Source organism: Herpailurus yagouaroundi, unplaced genomic scaffold (genome assembly GCF_014898765.1).
Source record: "Herpailurus yagouaroundi ecotype Mexico unplaced genomic scaffold, PumYag 67793, whole genome shotgun sequence".
Classification (NCBI taxonomy): Eukaryota; Metazoa; Chordata; class Mammalia; order Carnivora; family Felidae; genus Herpailurus; species Herpailurus yagouaroundi.
The window spans coordinates 7,904,698-7,927,410 of NW_024420586.1; the positions used below are offsets into that span (position 1 = coordinate 7,904,698).

Genomic DNA, 22,713 nt, shown 5'->3' on the forward strand with positions numbered 1-22,713 from the left:
GAAGTTTATTTCATACTCCACATCCTATAAACTACAGAATTAAATACAATGCCTGCATAAATGGTTTTATGGTTTAATAACTTATTAAACAAAATTAATTACCCAAGAGATACTACCCAGAGAAAGAGACCACAAAGTTTGTGTATATGTGTGTATATAATTTGGGGGGCTTGATATTTATTTATTTATTTATTTATTTATTTATTTATTTATTTATTTGGAGGGAGGGAGTGCTACCAAGGGAGGGAGGCAAAGAGAGAGGGTGAGAGAGAGAATCTCAAGCAGGCTCCGAACTGTCAGTGCAGAGCCTGATGTAGGGCCCAATCTCACAACCAAGAGATCATGACCTGAGCCGAAATCAAGAGTTCCTTAGCCAACGAAGCCACCTAGGTGTCCCTGTGTGTATATTTTCAAAAAATAGGTTTTGAGCGACTCCTATGAACCAGACCACAGTGTTAGGTAGGCAACAGTGAACAAATACAAAAGTGAGTGCCTAATCTATTGAGGGGAGAGATATATGAACCAAAGAATCACAAAAATTAGACTGTGGTAAATACTGTGAAGAATAAGGCACAGCGAGCCAGGTATAGGAAGCAGGCCATTTGAAGGCCCTATGGCTAATTCAACAAATTCTGGTGTTACTAATCAGAAAAGCCACTTTTTTCCAGAAAGCCATTTATTAATTAAGGCCTAAAATCATCATTTCTATTTTCTAAACTGTATTCAGCTCTCATGTAGGAAGAGCATTTTTGTTTGTGTTTCAAATTTATTTCTCGAATAATATAGAACCACTATTTCCTTAACATTATTCAAGGCCGAAAAATCTATAAAGAACTCACCAAACTCCACACCTGAAAACCAAATAATCCAGTAAATAAATGGGCAGAAAACATGAATAGACACCTCTAAAGAAGACATCCAGATGGCCAACAGGCACATGAAACGATGCTCAACGTCGCTCCTCATCAGGGAAATACAAATCAAAACCACACTGAGATACCACCTCACGCCGGTCAGAGTGGCTAAAATGAACAAATCAGGAGACTATAGATGCTGGAGAGGATGTGGAGAAACGGGAACCCTCTTGCACTGTTGGTGGGAATGCAAACTGGTGCAGCCACTCTGGAAAACTGTGTGGAGGTTCCTCAAAAAATTAAAAATAGATCTACCCTATGACCCAGCAATAGCACTGCTAGGAATTTACCCAAGGGATACAGGAGTGCTGATGCATAGGGGCACTTGTACCCCAATGTTTATAGCAGCACTCTCAACAATAGCCAAATTGTGGAAAGAGCCTAAGTGTGCATCAACTGATGAATGGATAAAGAAATTGTGGTTTATATCCACAATGGACTACTATGTGGCAATGAGAAAGAATGAAATCTGGCCTTTTGTAGCAACGTGGATGGAACTGGAGAGTGTTATGCTAAGTGAAATAAGTCATACAGAGAAAGACAGATACCATATGTTTTCACTCTTATGTGGATCCTGAGAAACTTAACAGAAGACTATGGGGGAGGGGAAGGGGAAAAAAAGTTACAGAGAGGGAAGGAGGCAAACCGTAGGAGACTCTTAAAAACTGAGAATAAACTGAGGGTTGATGGGGGAGGGGGGGGGGGGGAGGGTGGGTGATGGGCATTGAGGAGGGCACCTGTTGGGAGGAGCACTGGGTGTTGTATGGAAACCCATTTGACAATAAATTTCGTCTTAAAAAATAAATAAATAAATAAAAATGTTAAGAGTGCATTGAAATTATACAGTGTAGGATTAAATAGTTGATTCATAGCTGGCCAGCTATTAAAAATATGTTCCTATGCTAATAATTTGTTTAGTGACAGGAATAATACAGGTAAATGGGAGCATTATATTGTGACCTTTAATTAAACAAGCCATTCTTGTAATTGTAAGTTACCTTGGGGCTAACATGTGTGACTACTAATTTGTTTCCACCACGACTTGACACCTAGTTGAAAAGACATGCCATATGTCACAGGTATTCAGTTAAAATAGTTCAGTGCGATTATCATTAACTAAATCACACACACAATCACAAAACTCTATTCAAGTAATATTTGGTACAAAACTAAAGCGTACCAAAAGGAATAAAGCGGGAAGGGTCAGAGAGCACTTCCCCTGATTTTCCCAACACACTCTAATCTCTGTCAATTGAACTTACAGGTACTAATTAATGTGACAAAAAAGTGAAGCCCTATCTCACCTTACTTCGACTGATTATATACTTATATGAGTTTTAAGCTCCTTCCATTCAACTTCAAAATGGTGCCTCAAGGTTATGAAGCCCCTCAGAAACTTACAGATAAGGCAGATATAGTTTTGTAATTCTTAATAAAATATTTATTTCATTGAATTCAATGCCTTAAAGGTATGTATTTTTAGTTTGTAGGCACTGGAAAAAATGTACTTAAAAATTAAGTTATTTGTGTCTGTGGGATCATCAGAATGCTATTACTCTGGTGATAATGACATCCAGTGGATTTGAAGTAGCGTTCTTCATGTTTTGTCTCTAATGTCTGTATATTAGCTTTGTCATGTATGTAGACAAAGGGTTGCATCTTGGCCACTGCGTAAAATCCGAGTTCTGTCTGAGTAAGAGTTCCAGTTCTGTAGTGATGCAATATTGAATGGATATATAAAGCACTAATGATTTCATGTTCATCAAACCCATGCCACAAATATTTGGCTGCTACATGCTGCCCATTCTTAATGATGGCACCAGCAAGATACCTAAACTTTTCTGAATAACTTGAATACTCATAATAGGATTGTATATTAACATGATAATTTTGTAAAACTGCTAGTATCTACTAAAGCTGAATACCTACAACCTGTCCTTCCCCCCCCCCCCCCGTGTAATAATCCAACAGAAATATACAAAACAGGTACAAGAATGTTCATAGCAGCACTACTGGTGGTTGCCCCAAAGTTGAAAACTACATAAAGGTCTGTGAACAACAGAAGGAATAAATAAATTGTGGTATGGTCACCTAATGAGATAATCTACATTAATAAAAGTGAATAAACTTTAGTTATACACAGTAATATGAATGAATCTAATAAATATAATATTATATGAATAATGCCAGACCAAAATAGTGCACAACATACGATTTCATTTATCTAAATTTTAAAAAGAACAAAATTAGTCAATGTTGTTAGAAATCAGAATAGTCATTGCTTTTGTTGAGGAGAGAAGCGATGGCAAGGGACCAGAGGAAGACTTCTGGGATGTTGACAAAATGTTCTATTTCTCTGTCTGGTTGCTGGTTACATGGGGATGTTCAGTTTGTAATGATTCATCAAGATATACACTTATGATTTGTGCACTCTTATACATATATGCATATATATGTATATGTATACACTTATGTATATACATATATATATTATATTTCAGTAAGTCACTTAAATTCTGAAAAAGTTCTGAGCTTAATTATGCTAAATTGAGCTAAGTACCTCTTTGTGCTTATGTTAGTTTCCTAGGCCTACTGTAACAAATTACCACAAACTGGGTGGTGGCTTAAAACAATAGAAATTCACTGTCTCACAGTGCGGAAAGCCAGAAGTCTCAAATCAACATGTTGACAGAATTGTTTTCTTTTGGATAATCTAAGAGAGAAATTGTTCCAGTGTCTCTCCTAGCTTCTGGTGACTGTTGGCAATCTTTGCCATTCCTTGACGTATAGACACATCATCCCAATCTCTGCTTCCTCCTTCACAGGATTTTTCCCCTATATTTCTTCTCTATGTTTCCAACAAGGATACTGGCCATTGGAGTTAGGGCCCGCCTGGGTAATTGAAATTTTTAACTTAATTTCATCTACAAAGATCTTTCTTCCACATAAGTTCACATTTACAGGTTCTTGGTGGTCATACGTTTTTAATGGAGGCACTATTCAATCTACTACAATGTTCCCTCCCAAGTCTCCAGAGAAACTATAGTAATATAAAAATAAAAATATTACACAGACAGGAAAATATGAGAAAAGTAGGAAACCTAAGGCCTATTGTCAAGATTTTAGAAGATGGAAAGTGCGTATTTAGCAGAATGCAGGAAATTAAAATTGAAGTACCCCCAAGCAGGCTCAGGATTTGGAGATACCAAGTACTTCCAGAAGAGGGTAAGGAGTGGGGCTGAAAATAGTAACTTTGGTCAAAAGTGTATATAAGGAAGTTAAAGCTTCAGATAGCCTCTCCCACCCTGGGCATCCAACTGACCAGTCATCCCATACCTAAGCAGAACGAAAATTAACAATAAGTACAAAAGAGAAGAATCAAAGTGGCTCTGGGCTTGTGGACATGAGGAATTGCTGAGGGAGGGGCTGAGGTGCTATATGGAAATAGGAGAATTAAGAAATAGTCTATATTTTGAATAGTGCAGACTCCCTCCCACTAGCCCTCTGTGCTCATCTACAAGGACACCGGCAGTTGGCCTGCTTCTCTAGTTAGGTGATTGGAAGATTCTTCTCTGGGGAAAACACTGCAGCCAAAGAGAAAAGACCTGCCTTTGTCAAGGTTGTCTCCAAATGAAAAGACTAATACTTCCCTGATCACATATACCCAGTTTTCAGTCATCCCAGTGTGCACACAGAGCTTTCATTCAGCTTTTCATTACCTCACTTTTACATAGCAATGGTCAGCCAAGGGTTACAAGATATTCAAGGAAAGCTCACAGTTTAAGAGAGATTGGAAAAAAGAAGAAGAAGCATTCAAATAAAAAGAACTGTAACGAAACAAAGACTGTTCAGGGAGATGAACAGTTCAAAAAAATATAATGAATATTCGCAAATACATTAAAGAAGCAATTTATAGCATCCAGGATGCTATAAAAATGGACATTCAGGAAACTCGTAAGAACTCTTGAGAGATTAAAATATTATACCACAAATCTCCCAGAATGTAGAACAAATTATCAAAGAGATGAGAAGATTTTTTTTTCAAAGGGGGATCAATAAGGAGGTCTAATTGGAATTTTAAAGAGCTAGGAAAAATGGAGAACACAGAGAAGAAGAAATTATCAAGTAATGCAAGAAAGTTTTCCTTAGCTGATGAGCTTGATTTTCCATATTTAAAGGGTTCAAACCAGGTGGCCAGTAAAAGGAGTTGAAGAAGGTTCATATCAAGGCATGTCAGTCAGAAATTTTAGGACACCAAAGATAAACATTCTAAAAACTTTTCAAAAGGGGTAGAAGCAGGTCATACACAGCATCACAGGAGTCAGAATAGCATCAGACTTCTCAAGAGCAACATCTGAAGTCAAAAGTCAACAAAATCATGGTTTCAGAATTTTAAGGAAAAATCAGTATTTGCTTTCTACCTCCAATTCTATATCCCGACAGTTAATCGGTTAACCTGTGGGAATGGATACATACAATTTTCAGAACTACAAGGTCTCAATAATATGTTTATAATATGCCCTTTCACAATAAGGTCCCAGAGGATGTAGTTTACCAGAATGGCTGAGTAAACCAACAATGAAGGAATGAGAACCAGAAAACAGGGTATACATTCATTACAAAGGGGAAGGGAAAGAAAACCTCTTCACAGAAATATATGGCTTATAAGCAGTAAAAGAGAAAAGTGAAAACATAGAATAAAATAGTTTTCAGTGAAAGAAGCCAATAGGGAATTTAGATGATATATATACAGATGCAACGCTCCCGGAAAAATGGACCACTCAAGTCTCTAAAAGCCTGCTATGTATTTCTGCCTTTTCTACTTCCACAGTTGATATGCCCTTTCTTGATCCTCATCGTTGATACCCTAGTCCTTAAAAGACCTGATTCGAGATATAGTACCCTCCAGCATGTAGGAAAATATCTATATGTCCTTGATTAAGGAACGCTTTCTTAACAGACACTAAATATAGCCACGAAAATGGAAGCTAACATCTGATCACATTATAATTCTAAACTCTTGCAAAGCAAAAAACATATCATAAACAAGCTTAGGAGGAAAATGATGGAGTGGATAATTGCATTTCCAGTGGATATCATGATTGAAAAATGTTATACACAAATCTGTAAAGAATTCCAAGGCAATAATATATAAAATACAATAAAACAAATTTGTTTTTCAAATATTAGGAAGGTTATGGGGATAAAAACTATACCGTCAGATGGTGCTGGTGGAAGGTATACATTGGTGCAACTATTTGGGGGAACTGTTGGCAATAGCCCATAAAACTGAAAAACTGTATGCCTTATTATTAAGATGAATATATGACTTACTGTTTAATCTCGTACACCTTTGAACGTGAAATGGGCACTATTAAATTTTATGCCACAACAAAGGTGTAAATTATCCCAGGCCATCTGGTTGTCATGTCACCCTGGTGTAGACCCTTTGTGTATAGACCCTAGATAACCTCTTGCCTATGTGTACTATATGTGTGAGGTTTATAACAACAAAAAATTAGTAACAACCTGTCAAAAGAGAACTCCATAGCTAAAATATATAATGCAGAATCCTGAACAGCAAACTGAAGAGATGAACTGGATTTCTCTATATATAGATATCAGTAGATATGCAGAACATAAACTTCAGGTGTGAATAGAAAATTCCAGAATGTTATACACATAGATATATAGATATATAATGTTAATTGATATATGCTCAGTTACAAAAATGGAATAGAAAAAGACACCCCAAAATTATAATAGCGGTTGCTTCTGGCGATTGGAAAGGGAGTTCCGGTCATGGTTTAAAGGGAACTAAGCTAGGGGAGCCTAGTTGGCTCAGTTGGTTGAGTGTTGGACTTCGGCTCAGGTCATGATCTCACACTTTGTGAGTTTGAGCCCCACATCGGGCTCGCTGCTGTCAGCATGGAGCCTGCTTCAGAGCCTCATCCCCTACCCTTTTCCCTTCCCCAACTTGTGCTCCCTCAAAAATAAAAATAGACATTAAAAAGGGGGATTTAAGCTATATTAGTAATATCTTATTTACTGTTTTAAAATAATTTGAAGCAAATATGATAGATGTTAAAATCGATAGGTCTGGATCAGGAGAGGTATAAGCATATTTAAAAAGTATTTGGCTTTGTATTTTTAGTAACTTTTATTTCTCAAAATAAAAACAAAATGATACCTTCTCCATGAAGCCTTTCTTGATCTCTTTAAGCCAAACATTATGTCTCTCATTCCAGCTGGAAAGAATAGTGCCTTGTCCCTTTTTGTACCCACCTCACACACCTGGCCAGATATCTGATACACAGGAAACACCCAATAAACTGTATTAAATGAAAACCAGAAAGAATAGGATGGTTTACATAGAAACCCTTGTCTCTCTTTCAATGGCTAGAAAATTTTTAAATTTTCAACTTTTTCAAGCTTTTCTTTGCATAATGGACCTATGTTTTGTGCCAAATTCTACCGACGTACATCAGAATGAATGCAGGCTAGCACGGTCATTAAAAGGACCCACTCCACTTCCTCCTGTCTCATAAATACCAACCCTTTGTCCCAGTGCTGAGTTCTAGACTGTGGAATGAACTGCGGCATCTTTCTCCGTTACTCCTTTGTATCAGTTTGGCCCTATCTGCCACTTCAGTAATGTTAACTTCTGCCTGTCAAAACCAATTAATATGTTTTTTTTAACATTTACTGGGTCCATAGCAGAATTTCAGTTACCTGTGGTTCATTTTTGAGTCGAGTTGTTAAGCAAGGCTTGAATACAATATGGCATTTGCTTTGCATTTTTTGTTTCATTTCAAGTTTCATCGTTTCAGTTTTACCATTCTCATAAATAAAACATATGCTTTTATTTTTTTCAAAGTTATCAGAGTTTGTTCAGTTGAACAATGCCCAACTCGCAAATGAATACTTTTGAAAATACATATGGTGGGTATATAAGTACATATGTGAATTCATTTGGCTCCAACGCGAATTTATTAAACGTGCTATGCTGGGTTATCTTTTATCAAAAGAACTGTTAGTAAGTGAAGACAAGGGCCTGTGCTCAGACATACATAAAATGCTAAATTTAGGTTTTAGTACTGGCTTTTAAAATGACTTCTTTGCCTGCCATTTATACTCAAAGGATGCCTTTATTCTTGAAAGTGAAATATGTTTTTAAGGAATACTTTCCTTAATTTCTTTGAGATTCTTTTTTTTGTTTCCAGTTCTCACTGCTGCTTCAGACATAGAACCAGACATGCCCGCCTGCATTTGGCTGCTTCGATCATTATCCGGCTTTCCTTTGAGACAGGACTTTGCTGGCAGTGTGTTTTCTTAGCCAATGGATTCCTGCGATTGCCAGACTCTATGCACTATGTGATGTGTCTCACAATTATAGGAGTCCAGTGACCCTGGCTCTTTGCAAGTGTTGTTTCCAGGTGCTCTTTCACACATACGCACAAAAGATGTGCTGATGATGGCAATGACTTTTCACAGTGATCCTGCCATGATAATTACCATTTAAAAAATCCCTGAATTGAAATACATTGTTCCACATGGCTTTGATGCTTCTGTAGTATGAAGGGCAGGAACAGCCTTGGGAAACACTTGCTGATGTGGCAGCATGAAGCAAGGCACAGGACACGCACCTTGCTTGCACCGTCGCTGAATAGAAAAGCAAGCTGATTTCATTCACTTTACCCCCCACTATCCTACATGGACTGGCTGTTCAGTCACTTACTCATGTTGTCAGAGTTGACCCCTAAAGACAGCCCATCGATTATCTTATGCCTGAAGTATGAGATAATACATCTGAGGTGGTCAGGGTTTTAAGGCAGGAGCTCTATTACAGGTTGCTGGCATTTTGCAGGCTCTTATGAGCACACTGTTAGGCGTTCAGGTATCAGAAGGATTTTGAAAATTCTGCTCAGCCCCTGGCATCTCTTCGGCCCTCTCTAGATGTCTAGTCCAGCTGTTCAATGAAAAGAAATGAAGCAAAAGAGGCATCAGCGTGGCTACAGCTACAGGAGGTTGGCGTTATGCTACCAGCTAACGCACGCATTATTTTTACTCATATGGAAGGCGGCCTTGCTGTGTATTTCCAAGGCTGTCAGAAAGATTGATTCTTGAAACACTTTGAAAAAATGCTAAGTACTAGCTACTTTGGGTATTTACCCAGGGGCATTGCAGCTGCCTGGCATTGCTGGGTGGCAGCTGAGCAGTAATCGCGGGCTATTTCTCTCTTTGTCTCTTTGTCAGCAACAGAGAGGAGGGAGGTTCAAACCCAGAGTGGGGCCCTTGCCTCCCAGCATTCTCATCTAGCCCATGGCTTTAAACACTCTCTGAGTTGCTAATGACTCCCAAGTTTATGTTTCTGGTCCTCGTGTTATCCCTAAATCATGCAACCATTTATCCACCTGCCTACTCGATGGCTCAGATTTGATGTCTAAAAGGGATCTCGACCTTAAAATGAACAAAACCAAACTCCTAATCATCTATGCATATGCACCCCCGACTGCTTCTCCTGCCATCTTCCCAGAGCAGGAAATGGCAATTCTCTTTCATGTGGTTGCTCCAGCCAAAACTTTGCAGTCATCCTTAACCCCTCCCTTCATCCTGTGTCCTAAAGCTCAGTGATCCACCTTGAAAGTAGATTTAGTCCATGAACACCTCTCTGCCACTGCCACTGCCACTGCCGCCTTAATCCAAGCCAACAACGAATCTCCTCTGGATTGTCAGAATTGGCTTCTAACACACCAGCCTGCTTCCCCTATCCCAGCAGTGCACTTTCCCACAGCAGCAGAAGTGAATCCTAAAACACAACTTACGTCATGTCATTCTCGGTTCAGAAATCACCAATGGCTTTCAATCCCAAGCTCCAAACCAAATGTGCAAAGCCATAAGTGTTCTGGCGCTCTGATATTTCTTGCACTTCATACCTTTCTACTTTTTCCTTAGCTCATTTCCTCAATTCATTCACCTCTACATACAATGGGCTCTTCACTGGGTCTCCTATACTCCAAGCTTGGCCCCACCTAAGTGTTTTTAAACTTGCCCTCCTCTTTGCCTGGGATGCTCTTCTCCTAGGTATTGGCATGTCCTATTTCCCCATTTCCTTTAGGTTTCCACTGAAAGGTCGACTTATCAGTAAGATCTTCCCTCACCAGCCTTTATAAAATAGAGCACTGTTCTCAATGTCCTCTTTCCTCGCCATATTTTCTTATTGGCCTCTGTAACCTCACACTGTCTTCTTCCCCTGCATGCAGGCTTTGTCTTGTTCACTGCCAATTCTCTAGCACTACGAACGGTGCCTGGTGCATAGAGGTCTTCACTGAGTATTGCAGAAGGCACAGCCGCGTGACTCTCCTACCTCTATCACCACCAGTCATAACATGGCACTTGGAGGACCACCGGTTATAACTTGGCGCTTAGAGTACCTGATTCCTTTTTTATGAGCATAGCTCTGTGATACCTTTTGCTCTTCAGTAGAAAAGCCCATTAAAACCCAAGACCTCACAGAGCTCATTTCTCCATCTCTGATTTGACTCATCCGTGAAACACATGCTTCTGGAAACTGGGGATATGAAAAGCAGGTCTTGCATTTCTTGGATGTGCTGGCACTTAGTGCCATAGTGATAGTGCCTGGATACCAGAGATTTTTGCAATGATCTAAACTCATTATAAAGAAGAGACATGTCCTGTATCTTGGGGAGAAAGCTGAATGTTCACACATACATTAGTGCTGAGAATTTCCTAGAGTTGCTATTCGCTCGTCAAACAACTGCAGTGTCTGTAACTCGTCTGTGTGTACCACAAACAATCCACCTTAGATTTTCTTCCTCATCTCTTTGTTTTAAATAGAAGACATCTTCTTCTTTTGTCTTAAAAACCTTTCCTAACATTTCCGAAATTCTATTTTATGATGTAGTTAGATTTCAGAAGTGAGAGGGCGGTTTTGTTCCACATTGCCAGTGAGTTTTCTGGTTCTTTCTCGGGTGGGAAACATGAAATTCATTACCAGTGCTAGTCTTAACACTCAGCAAAGGCCTGGCCTGTGGTACAAAATCAGTGATATTTGTTACTGTGGGATTTAGCCTTCTTCAAAGATCTTTGACATGATGATTACGTGTTTTTAATTAGAAATACAAACGTGATTAGTAATTGTTTTTCAAGAGGACAAGCCACTGCACTTCTCTTATGATATTGGACTGGATTTTCACTAAAGCACAGGTTTCCATCTGTTATTTAGTGACACGTGCCTGTACCTCAAACAGATTGCAGGTGTGCTAAGATAATAACTCTTCTATGCTCTCAAGGGCAGCTGGAGCCCCTAGACCAGTCAGTTCTTTTTGTTAGTTGATGTGCAGTTGACATATACTATTATATTAGTTTCGGGTACAATGCAGTGATTCAACAGTTATGTGCATCACAAAATTCTCACCACAGTAAGTGTAGTTACCAATGACTCCTGACCATAAGACCATTTACCCCAGAATTCCCCACAAATATAATTTCCAAATGTCTCATGGACTAAGAATGGTTGAGGGTAACTCTAGTCCAGCCCTGCCTCATAGAACTTTTTGTAGTAATTCTTAGGAATCAAAGATGAAAAATAAGCACAATTCAGCAGTTTATCAGGCTCAACAAATATTAATTTGAAGTGTTGGCAACTCATAGTGGGACCAGCAGGCACAAATGAATTAATAGAGCACTAACTTAAGAATACAGGCATCAAAGTAGACCTAGCTTTTGATGTGGCTAACATAGTTGGGTACTTGCTGGCTGACTCTGGCTGTGTTCTGTTTCTCTCTTGTCTTCTTTTTGTTTGATAATGTGGCAGACGACAGTGCCATCGCCTGAAAGTGGCTTCAAAGTCACACCTGCAGGCCTTACCTTATGGAGTTCGAGTGAACTGTGGTATCTCGCTGTTCTTTTAATGGGCCCTGAAGCAATCTAATAGTTTGCCTTTGGGTCCTACAGACCATGTTGTGTTTACCACCCACCTCTGTATCTAAAATGATGTGGCAGTCACTGATGAGGCCAGTGCTCTGTATTTCCCGATGCTCCTAATGCTAGGTTAATTGATATGGAATTAGCTTTTGTTTCCAGCCATTGTCTTTGAAGCCTGGTTTCATTCAAGCAAGAGCATTCTGGAATATGTAGATTTGTTCATCAAAATTTGCAACCTAATTCCAGTTTACAACAAAGAAAAGCAGGTTAGACAACCTATTGTTTATTCGTAAATTAATAGTAGGAGGTGATTAGCGCCTGGCCTTCACCTCATGATTCATATGTTTGTTAATTCTTTTCAGTAAAATGTTGTCAAGGTGACTCTGATCCATTGTGTCCGACTGTCTCATTAACCTCTCTGTTTATATCAAGTCCAGCTCTCTTTCTTTACTCGTGTTGTTCCCTTTTTTGGAATGACCCATCCTTCCTTTCTTCTCAGGGATATTTTAGTCTTGTTTCTGAAGGCATTTAAATCCGTAATACTGGTAATAATGCACACTAACATTTATGGAGTGTATTTTTTGTTCTAGGCATAATACCAGATACCCTTATGTTCATTGAAACTTCACAACAAGCCTTTAAAAATCTATTTTTTCCAAGAAATATATTTAATCTCCTTTATGGAGGAGGAAACTGAGTTTCAAACCTGTGACTCAGTTAGCATAAAACAATTATGTAATGAAGCAGAGTCATCATTCGAAACTGACTTCCTGACTCTAAAGCTTTTGCTTTTTCTGTTGCAGATAAAGGAGGCAAAGAGGTCTATTAAAGGAGTCTAATAAAGAATTCTGCTAGCTATTAATCTCGTACTCATTTGGAATATACTTTGTGGCTTTATGGCTTGCTTGTTTGGCTTCTTGATTTCCAAGTCTTGTTTTCATTCTTACTTCCTACCTTATGACATATCTTCATACCAACAAAACCATTTATTTGCCAAGTGTGTGAGAGAGAGCATGGTAGACAGGGAAAGTCTTGGTCCTTCCTGGGCAACCTGATTCAGGTATAGTTACCCACTGTGCCTGTTACATGTCCCGCATTCTCGAATCTCTTTCCAACTCATATCCTGTCTTTTTCATCTATCCCTTAACTTTTAACTACAACATCACCCATAGCCAGGACCATGTAGTGCCCCTTACTGTGAAAGAGTGTCTTTAATTTGTTGTTGAATTATTCATCATGTCTTTTCAACCAGAGTGTAAATTACTTGTGTGTGGGTATCTCGTTTTGCACTCATTTTGGCCTTGCCCTATGCCACCAGCCCAAATGCTAGGCTAATCACTAGCGGTTCTTACATATTGCTGATTGGGTGATTGATTATCTTCAGCTGTATGTTATAAGTAGACAAAAAGAGAAATGAAAAAATTAAAAGTTACTCAGCATAGTTTGTGGTCACAAATCACTTAAAGGATGACATATTTTTCATAAAACTATACGAATAGCTGGTACTTAATATTTTTGAAAGGATATTAATAGTTATTTTCTGGATTCATGTAGTCTATTTTCTAGATGGGGAAGTTTTTTAAAGTAACTGAAGCTTATCTCACTGACCAAAAAGGTATTTTTAATGAACATTGTTTAATGCAAATCTTTAGGGAAAAGGAACATACAATTACTGTATTTTAAAATAGAATGCAGGAAATATAATGAAGTCTTTCCTTGACTAGCCATTCAAAGAATTTTTGGGACATTCACTATGTTCTACCTGTTATGGAAAACACTAAACACATGAGTGGCATTAAGGTTAAAAAAATTTTTAACAACCATAATCCCTATTCTTAGTGAGTTCACAGTCTCAAAGGGAAGTCACATGTAGAGAAGGCAAAGTTACATCCCAGCCTCTTCAAGGCTGGATAGAGGTAAGGAGGTTGTATTTGGGGGCCCTCAGAGGTCAGGAAAGTTTTACCTAATAATTGATATCTTTAGTAGTTATGGAAGTTGAGTTAGGATATAGTGATGTGGCATTCCAGAAGGATCAATGGAGGCACGTTCCAAAAGAATCTGAGAGAATGGTGAACTAGGGAAAGAGCAGAATATTCAGTGTGCTTCACACAGAACAGCCCAAGGCTAGTTCTAGACTTTAAATGAGCATGTAAAAAATCACATTGGGAGGCACCTGGGTGGCTCAATCAGTTAAGCGTCCGTCTTTGGCTCAGGTCATGATCTCATGGTTTGTGAGCTTGAGCCCTGCATGGGCTCTGCGCTGACAGTGCAGAGCCTGGTTGGGATTCTCTGTCTACCCTTACCTCTGCCCCCAAAATAAAAAATAAACTTAAAAAAAAAAAAAAAAAACTCTGCCTGTTCATAAAAAAAAATTAAAATAAGTCACATCGGATCATGTTATTTCCCTGCTTGTACTGATCTGCTATCAATTACCGGATGACACTCTTAGGTTGCTAAAGTGTAGGAAATTTAAGCAAGCCCAGACCAGATGAACAAAATCACATATTTGACCTGTAGTTGACCACAGATGCACCAGCAAAGTCTTTTCAGCTTGGGCCAGATCCTTTGAACCTCCCAGCTGTCTTGTAGACTTAAAAATAATAAATGGCCTTGGGTGGGTCAGTCGGTTAAGCGTCCAACTTTGGCTCCAGTCATGATCGCACAGCTCGTGAGTTTGAGCCCCGCATTGGGCTCTGTGCTGACAGCTCAGAGCCTGGAGCCTGCTTCAGAATCTGTATCTCCCTCTCTCTGCCCCTCCCTCACTCACGCTCTCTCTCTCTCTCTCTCTCTCCCCTTCAAAATAAACATTAAAAAATAATAAATGGCCACTATTTTAAGCTACTAAGATTTAGGGTAATTTATAACTCAGTAATATTTAATCGATAGATTGTATTAGTGTTTTTCACTAATTAGTGAAAAAATATTAGTGTTTTTTCCCTAAAGTAAAATGCTTTTGCTATATTTATTAGAAAGAAAAAAATGTGAAGATGTAACAGAAACAAATTTTGCTGAGCAAAGAGAGCTGTGATATTGCTTTGAGCTGGCAAAGATGCAATTTAATTTCATCTCATTTCTTGTTAGACACTTGGCTCGAAATTTATAATTTATACTTCACTATATGGACATATGTAGATATATGCACATATTCATGGTATATATAATGCTCAAACAATTTATGAAATCCTAAAGTTTTCGTATCCATGACATTTAAAAAAAAACATTTTTATTTTGGGCAATTTCAAGCATAACAGACAAAATAGAGGGAATAAATAGAATTACGAAATTTCCGTTCACCCATCACTCAGCTTCAGTAATTATCAACATTTGGTGTATATTGTTGTTTGTAACACCCTTTTGTTTTCCTTTCTTTTGAGGATATGAGTGGCGTTCGATGCAACTAAGAACAAATTTGCAGTTTGTTCCTGCATTGCTGAAACAAAAATTCTTAAAATGACTAACCTTTGTTTGTTGCCAAGTAACTCTTGGCTATGCACCGATAGCAAAAGTAATATAACAGCGTTCGCAGCATAATTAGATTTGAATAGCAAGTTTTATTTAAAGAGTGCCTGATCTTATTGCTCATAGGCATGCTTTTCTTTCTTGTTTTGTGTTTTCGGCAGTAATCACGTTTTTAATGACTTGTGATAGACTTTTGTTTTATGAAACAATAGAAAACCGCCATAGGAACTGTTTAGTAGGCTTTTAGACGTTGTTGAAGCTGCTTAAAATCCATTTAGGTAGGAGGTTATTATTTGTTAAATACTCGTTTTTATACAATGACTTCTGCACAAAAGATTATTCTCAACAACATTACTTGGATGATAACAAATAATCTAAACAGGCAAACATGATGATGATGTAGTAAGTCACAGCTGCTCCATTTATTGAATGAGAGTTTAGGGTTCTGTTTTTGTCTCTACCCAGAATAGAGAAAATGAAATGCTATTTCTTCAGTCTGCCTTCCAGATATATTTGGAGGGAAGGACGAAGTATGAAATGAAAGGAGGGAGAGAGAGGAGAAGGCAGAAAGAAAGAAGGAGGGAAAGCAAGATGGGAGGAAGAGCAGGTGAATGGCCAGAAGAGAAGAAGGAAGGGAGGGAGGGAGACCAATTATTTGAAGGTATACTTCTTTAACCACTAATGCTGTTAAATATTACAGGTAGGCTTAATTTAACACGTAATATTTTTCTTGCTTCTTATTGGAATTTCAGGGTTCCCACTATGTATGCAGAAGTTAGCTTAGATTCATAGAATATCCAATATCTAGTGTAGCCTCATCGTTGACGTGTGTCGAGAATCTTAAAGCAAGTGCAAAAGGTGAATGTATCAACATTGGACAAATCTACTCTTACTGTCCCATAAGAAGCTGACCACCAATGAAGCTTAATTCGTCTAGAAGAATGCAGTGTAGAATTGTTCAATTTATGTGTATACATTTTGGACCAAAATTTTATATTTTACAAGATTTGGGTTGTTATGAAATGTCACTCTTAAGGACAGTCCTAATATTATATACAATTATTGCAAAAATTTAAAAACTTTGGTTCATATTCATAAACCTTGAATTTCAATGGAGAACATTCTTATTAAGGTTTCTTTTCTCTTTTGCAACAGTTTTAATGGGATTCTTAGAATGCTTGGGTTTTTTTGGTCCACTGTCATAAGTAGATCCTCAAATTGTATGTCATCATCAAGTCCTATAACCAATAAAGGGTTTCTGCTCAGGAGAGTCAATGACAGATGTAATCCTCCCTTCCAATCTTAGGAAAGCAGTGTTAGACTTATTCAGATTCTACAGTAAAAGCTTCACTCTTGTCCAAGACAGTTAAATCTTAATGAGGCCCATTAAATTCACACAGAACTTTTCATCTGTCTTTCCAACTACTATCAAAATAATGTTTTCCCCCAGTCTGCTCTGTATCATCAGAAACTCCACTGGAAACAAGGTGTCTAATAGAAACTGCATTAAAAAATCACAAATGTTGAAAGCAGTCTGTGGAAATGGAGAACATGTGACCATTAAAACGAGACACTGTGGGTTCAGATCTTGGCTTCTATCCTTACTGGCTGTTCGTTTTGGCCGAAATTCTAGATCCTTTCATCGTAGCAAATTGATGGTCAAATGAAATAATGTAACTGCACACCCCAAAATACAGTGTTTTTTTTATATATACATACACTTATTTTCTACCTTATGTTTATGTTCTTATGGCTTAAAAGCCTTAAATTTATGCTGGAAGTTCCAGCTAATGGCAGGCCAACTTAATAGTTGGTGACTGAAATTAAACAAAGGGTGCTATTTTAACTTTACTGATAAATTGAGATATTACATGGGCTACTTTGTTCTTAATCCCTGAGTAGCTCCTTTGAATACTTATTGCCACTTACCAAAAAAGTTAGTTTCAGGCTCCTTCCTTTGGTAAATATGTGTTCGGTGGTTGCCAACAGCTTCCATATTAAATGAAGTATAATAGTATTAGGAAGCTTTTGCTATGAAATAGTTCTGTAATACCTCAACAGCTAAATGTTTTATAATACATTAGTATTATGTCTTCAGTTCTGCAATTTCTCTGCTATTCTGCATAAAATGGTTCATTCTTTGTCTTTAGAGAAGGACCTCTTAATTTTTAGGCGTTTGGGTGGGGGCAAGAGGCCTTGGCGCTGGTCATTCTTCCAGTGAGGGTTTAGAAGGAGAAAGAGGTTGTTATTCGTTCTTTACATGGAGTCTTTTTTTTTTAATATATGAAATTTATTGTCAAATTGGTTTCCATACAACACCCAGTGCTCATCTCAAAAGATGCCCTCTTCAATACCCATCACCTACCCTCCCCTCCCTTCCACCCCCCATCAACCCTCTGTTTGTTCTCAGTTTTTAAGAGTCTCTTATGCTTTGGCTCTCTTCCACTCTAACCTCTTTTTTTTCCTTCCCCTCCCCTATGGGTTTCTGTCAAGTTTCTCAGGATCCACATAAGAGTGAAACCATATGGTATCTGTCTTTCTCTGTATGGCTTATTTCACTTAGCATCACACTCTCCAGTTCCATCCACGTTGCTACAAAGGGCCAGATTTCATTCTTTCTCATTGCCACGTAGTACTCCATTGTGTATATAAACCACAATTTCTTTATCCATTCATCAGTTGATGGACATTTACACTTTTTCCACAATTTGGCTATTGTTGAGAGTGCTGCTATAAACATTGGGGTACAAGTGCCCCTATGCATCAGCACTCCTGTATCCCTTGGGCAAATTCCTAGCAGTGCTATTGCTGGGTCATAGGGTAGGTCTATTTTTAATTTTTTGAGGAACCTCCACACTGTTTTCCAGAGTGGCTGCACCAGTTTGCATTCCCACCAACAGTGCAAGAGGGTTCCCGTTTCTCCACATCCTCTCCAGCATCTATAGTCTCATGGAGTCTTAATTAATTCTTCTCAGGTGGCCTCTCATCTCTCCCCTGCACCCTGTCATACCTGACCTTTTTGGGTACTAAGCCCACACGGTTTTGTACACCCTCATGGCGTGCTTCTTGGCTGTGGTTTGCTCTATGATAGCCCAGACTACAGTGTCCTCCACTGTTTCATCAATCCCCATGTGTCCAGTAGCTTTTTGTCTTCCAAAAAAGTTGAAACCTCTTGTCCAATTTGGGCTGAAAATATAGTTAATAAGATCACTTTTAATTTATGGTTATCACATAGCATGGTTTCTCAACCTTAGCACTCTTGATATCTGGGATGGGATGATTCTCGTGGGGATCTTTCCTATACATTGTAGGAAGCTAAGCAGTTTCCCTTGTCACATGGCACTCCCTCACACCATTTGTGAAACCCCAGCTGAGAACCACTGTCGGAGAGCCACACCAGTGGGTAAATGTGCCAGATTCTGCATCATGAAGAAAAAGCCAAGAAATGCAAATACCTTCTGCATCGAAGTACAGTATAAATAAGCCAACCTAATATAATCTGGAAGGCCATTAAATTGCATTACACTATACTATGGAGATGTAATGTCTTATTGTGATAGCCCAGGCCAAGCAGATAATTATAAATTTTCTGACTTTCAGTAATAACATGACGCCTTTGTCTACTCCACAATTTTCCTTTAATAAGCATTTCCAAATATCCTGGGATTTATAATTTTCATTTCTTGTAGACCTTTTATCCACTAATAGAAAAAGAAAAAATGATATGCTATGATAGTTTTGTTTATTTCTCATTGCTAGGGAAGAGATACTTTCCCTCACAGGACATTGCAATTTTTTGGAAAGCACTGTTGTTCCTAGAAGCTAATTGGTGACTGCTAATTTTTTCCTTGCCTGTCAACAGAAGTCAAAAGAGTAGTTGGCATGCTCACCTCCTTGATTATAGCTATTACATCAATCAGCATCCTTTTCTTGGTGTGCATCATAATTCCTGTAGATAATTATGTATTGTTTCAGTTTTCTCACCATTGTTTTCTGCTTTAGCTTCGACTACACACAAATTTATTTTAAATGGTTGAAATCAGTCATGCAATCAGTGAGAATTCATCCCCACAACATTTATGCAAAATCCACTGCAGCAATTGTTTTGAAAATAATAATTTTTTTAAAATTTATTTATTTAAATTCAAGTTAGTTAACATACTGTATAGTATTGGTTTCAGGAGTAGAACCCAGTGATTCATCTCTCACACTGAACACCCAGTGCTCATCCCACCAAGTGCCCTCTTTAATGACCATCACCCATTTAGCCCATCTCCCCACCTACCTTTCCTCCAGCAACTCTCAGTCTGTTCTCTGTATTTAAGAGTCTCTTTTGGTTTTCCTCCGTCTCTCATTTTATTTTATTTTTCCTTCCTTTCCCCTGTGTTCATTTATTTTGTTGCTTAAATTCTACATATGAGTGAAATCATATGACATTTGTCTTTCTCTGACTTATTTCGCTTAGCATAATATACTCTAGTTCCATCCACATTCTTACAAATGCAAAGATTTCATTCTTTTTGATCACTGGATAATATTCCGCTGTATATATGTACCCCCTCTTCTTTATCCATTCATTATTTGATGAACATTTGGGCTCTCTCCATAATTGGGCTATTGTTGATAACACTGCCAGAAATATTGGGGTGCATGTGCCCCTTCGAATCATCATTTTTATATCCTTTGGATAAATACCTAGTAATGCAATTGCTGGGTCATAGGGTAGTTCTAAAACACCTTTATTTATTCTGTCTACCCATGCTCTCTTTTGTTTGTCCCCCATATTTTTCTCAGCTCATTTGGTAGAATGAGGGTACAGTGAGTGACTGAGTGAGTTCTCAGATCAGCAGGAGTCTGGGTTTGACAAGCAGGGTGGCACACACTGGAAGCAGGGGCTCTAGAGACCATTGCAGAGGGTGGCAAATGAATGGGGAACCTGAGCCCTAATATTAGCGCCATAGAAAAATTAACTTTTTCTATGATATTCTTGACTGATTCTATTTTAAAAACAATTATTCAATGAATATAATCTCTTCACTGTTCATGTTACCTGAGAGGTTTATCAAGAGATTGGAAAGTGATTAAATATAAATTCTATCACTCCTATGTTAGAACAGTACTTTATAATAGATATTTTTTTAAAGAAGAAAAACTAAATTAAATATGATGATATTAAATTTGCCAATTGAACATGTTCCGCATATCATTGCACCAAGGGAGGACTGGAGAACTGTTCTTTGTTTTTAAATTATTTCAATGTTTATTATTCAGAATGAGAGATACAGGGCATGAGCAGGGGAGGGGCAAAGAGGGAGGTAGACACAGAATCAGAAGCAGACTCCAGGCTCCGAGCTATAGTAAGCACAGAGCCCATTGCAGGGCCTGAACCCACAAACTCTAAGACCATGACCTGAGCCAAAGTCAGGCAATCAACCAACTGAGGCACCCAGGTGCCCCTTGAAAACGGTTCTTAACATCTTGGCTAACCATGGCTCTGATTCTATTAGTCAAAATAAGTTTGGGGGTATATATTTTTTACCTTATGCATTATGTTAAAGCAAAAGATAGTAGAGATTAGCCAGAATTTATCTCATGATAAATTAATATGGAATTTTCCTGAAATATGAAACTCTTTTAGCCCATTTTCTCAGTCTTTTAGGGAGTCAGAAGGAAAAGATGAGTTATCAGTCAGTGGCTTAATTTTTCAAAATTTAAATCAATGATCAATAGTAAAATTTTCTAGCCTCCTTGATTACAGGGAGGTAACTGAATTGATTTATAAAAGGTTGTTTCTTAATTCCTCTTACCCCTGTAAAGCTGCCCCCCGTATCGTTAAATGACATTGCCCTTCATGTATTTGCTCAAGACCATCAGTGGGGATCCCTAGATTTTCATTCATATTCCACATTAAGTCCATCAGTAAACTTGGTGAATTCTACCTACCAAATAGATACTTAAAGGAAAAAATCCTACCATTTCTGTCACCATCACCAATGTTCCATCACCTCTTTGTGGACTACTTCAATTCCATTCTTACTGGTTTTCCTGCCTCCACTCTGCCTTATTGCCTTCACACTACTCCCTTCTCCTGGACTTGAACACCAAGGTGCCACAGTCATACTTCTGGCATATAAATGCTTCCAGGTGCTCTCTCCGAAATTCTCCAGGGCATTCTCACTATGTTTAGAATAAAACCCAACTCTTTTCCACATTCTACAAGGCTATGCCTGGCCCATGGCTGTCTCTGAGCTCATTGCCACTCTTTCCATATGTCAGTATGGCTGTAATGACCTGGACTACCCCTTAAACATACTAGGCGCATTCCCGTCTCAGGGCCTTTGCACCTGCTCTTCCCTTTGCCCACCATAATCTTCCTTTTGGTATGCACATGGCTCATTTCCTCCCTTCACACAAATCTCTTTCAAATGATCTTCAGAACAAACTTTACTGACATCCCTTTCTAAAATAGCACCTACATTAGTCTTTCTTCTCAGCTGCTTTATTTTTTTAATAATACTTATAACTGCCTGATATTATATTATGCATATATTCATTTACATGTATATTTTCCATCTCCTTCTCTGGAATGCAAGCTCCATGAAAGCAAGGAATTTTGTCTGCCTGCTTCACTGTTATACCCCTCAGTAACTAGAAAAGTGTCTGGCAAACAGGAGATATCTTTAAAATATTTGTTGAATGAATGATTGAACATATTTGTTCTGTTTGCATTATAAGAAACATTGATCATACCATATGAATAAAATATTAAGTATCAAAGCTAGTCAAATGAATTTCTTGATTTTCCTGAATACATGCATTTTGATAGCTATAGTAAGAGTTACATCCTTGAAAGTATTTGCTCTATCACTTTGACATGACTCTTAGATCAAGGTTATCTTGTACATGGTATTCGTTTGTTCATAAACTGCTCTCCCTGCAGTTTTCTGCTCAGTTGCTTTGCCAATCCTCTCTCTTTGAGGCTTCTGAGGCTCCGTGACTCTGTTGTGAGCCACCATAATTGTTTGCAACAGAAAGTAGAAATTTTGCCAATCCCAGTGCATTAGAGATAAGTGAAAAAGAGAGCACCCGTTTGTCCCCAAATGGCTTTACCCAGTACATGTTAATATTTTCTCCTGTCCATTCATTTTTTTCTCACAAGAAACATGGGATTATGTCTGCTTGCTGTAACACTCATAGGCTCTATGCCCCACTGTTAGAAAATAACGTTAAAACATTCTAGGCCAAAGAAAGCAGAACTAAAACCCCATTCTGCATCTTTGAAGCTCTGTGGTTAATCCACATTACCTTGACTTGCTAGGAAAATAGGCAATCCTTGGTCAACTCTTTTAAGTTAAAAAAATACATACAGGCAACAAAACAAACAAGACGCATT

General features: G+C 38.2%; 1 protein-coding gene across 1 annotated transcript in view; it reads left to right on the forward strand.

Annotated features, from left to right (window-relative positions):
* IL1RAPL1 (interleukin 1 receptor accessory protein like 1) overlaps window positions 1-22,713 on the forward strand; it is a 1,262,266-nt gene that overhangs the window by 915,106 nt on the left and 324,447 nt on the right. The window lies entirely within an intron of this gene.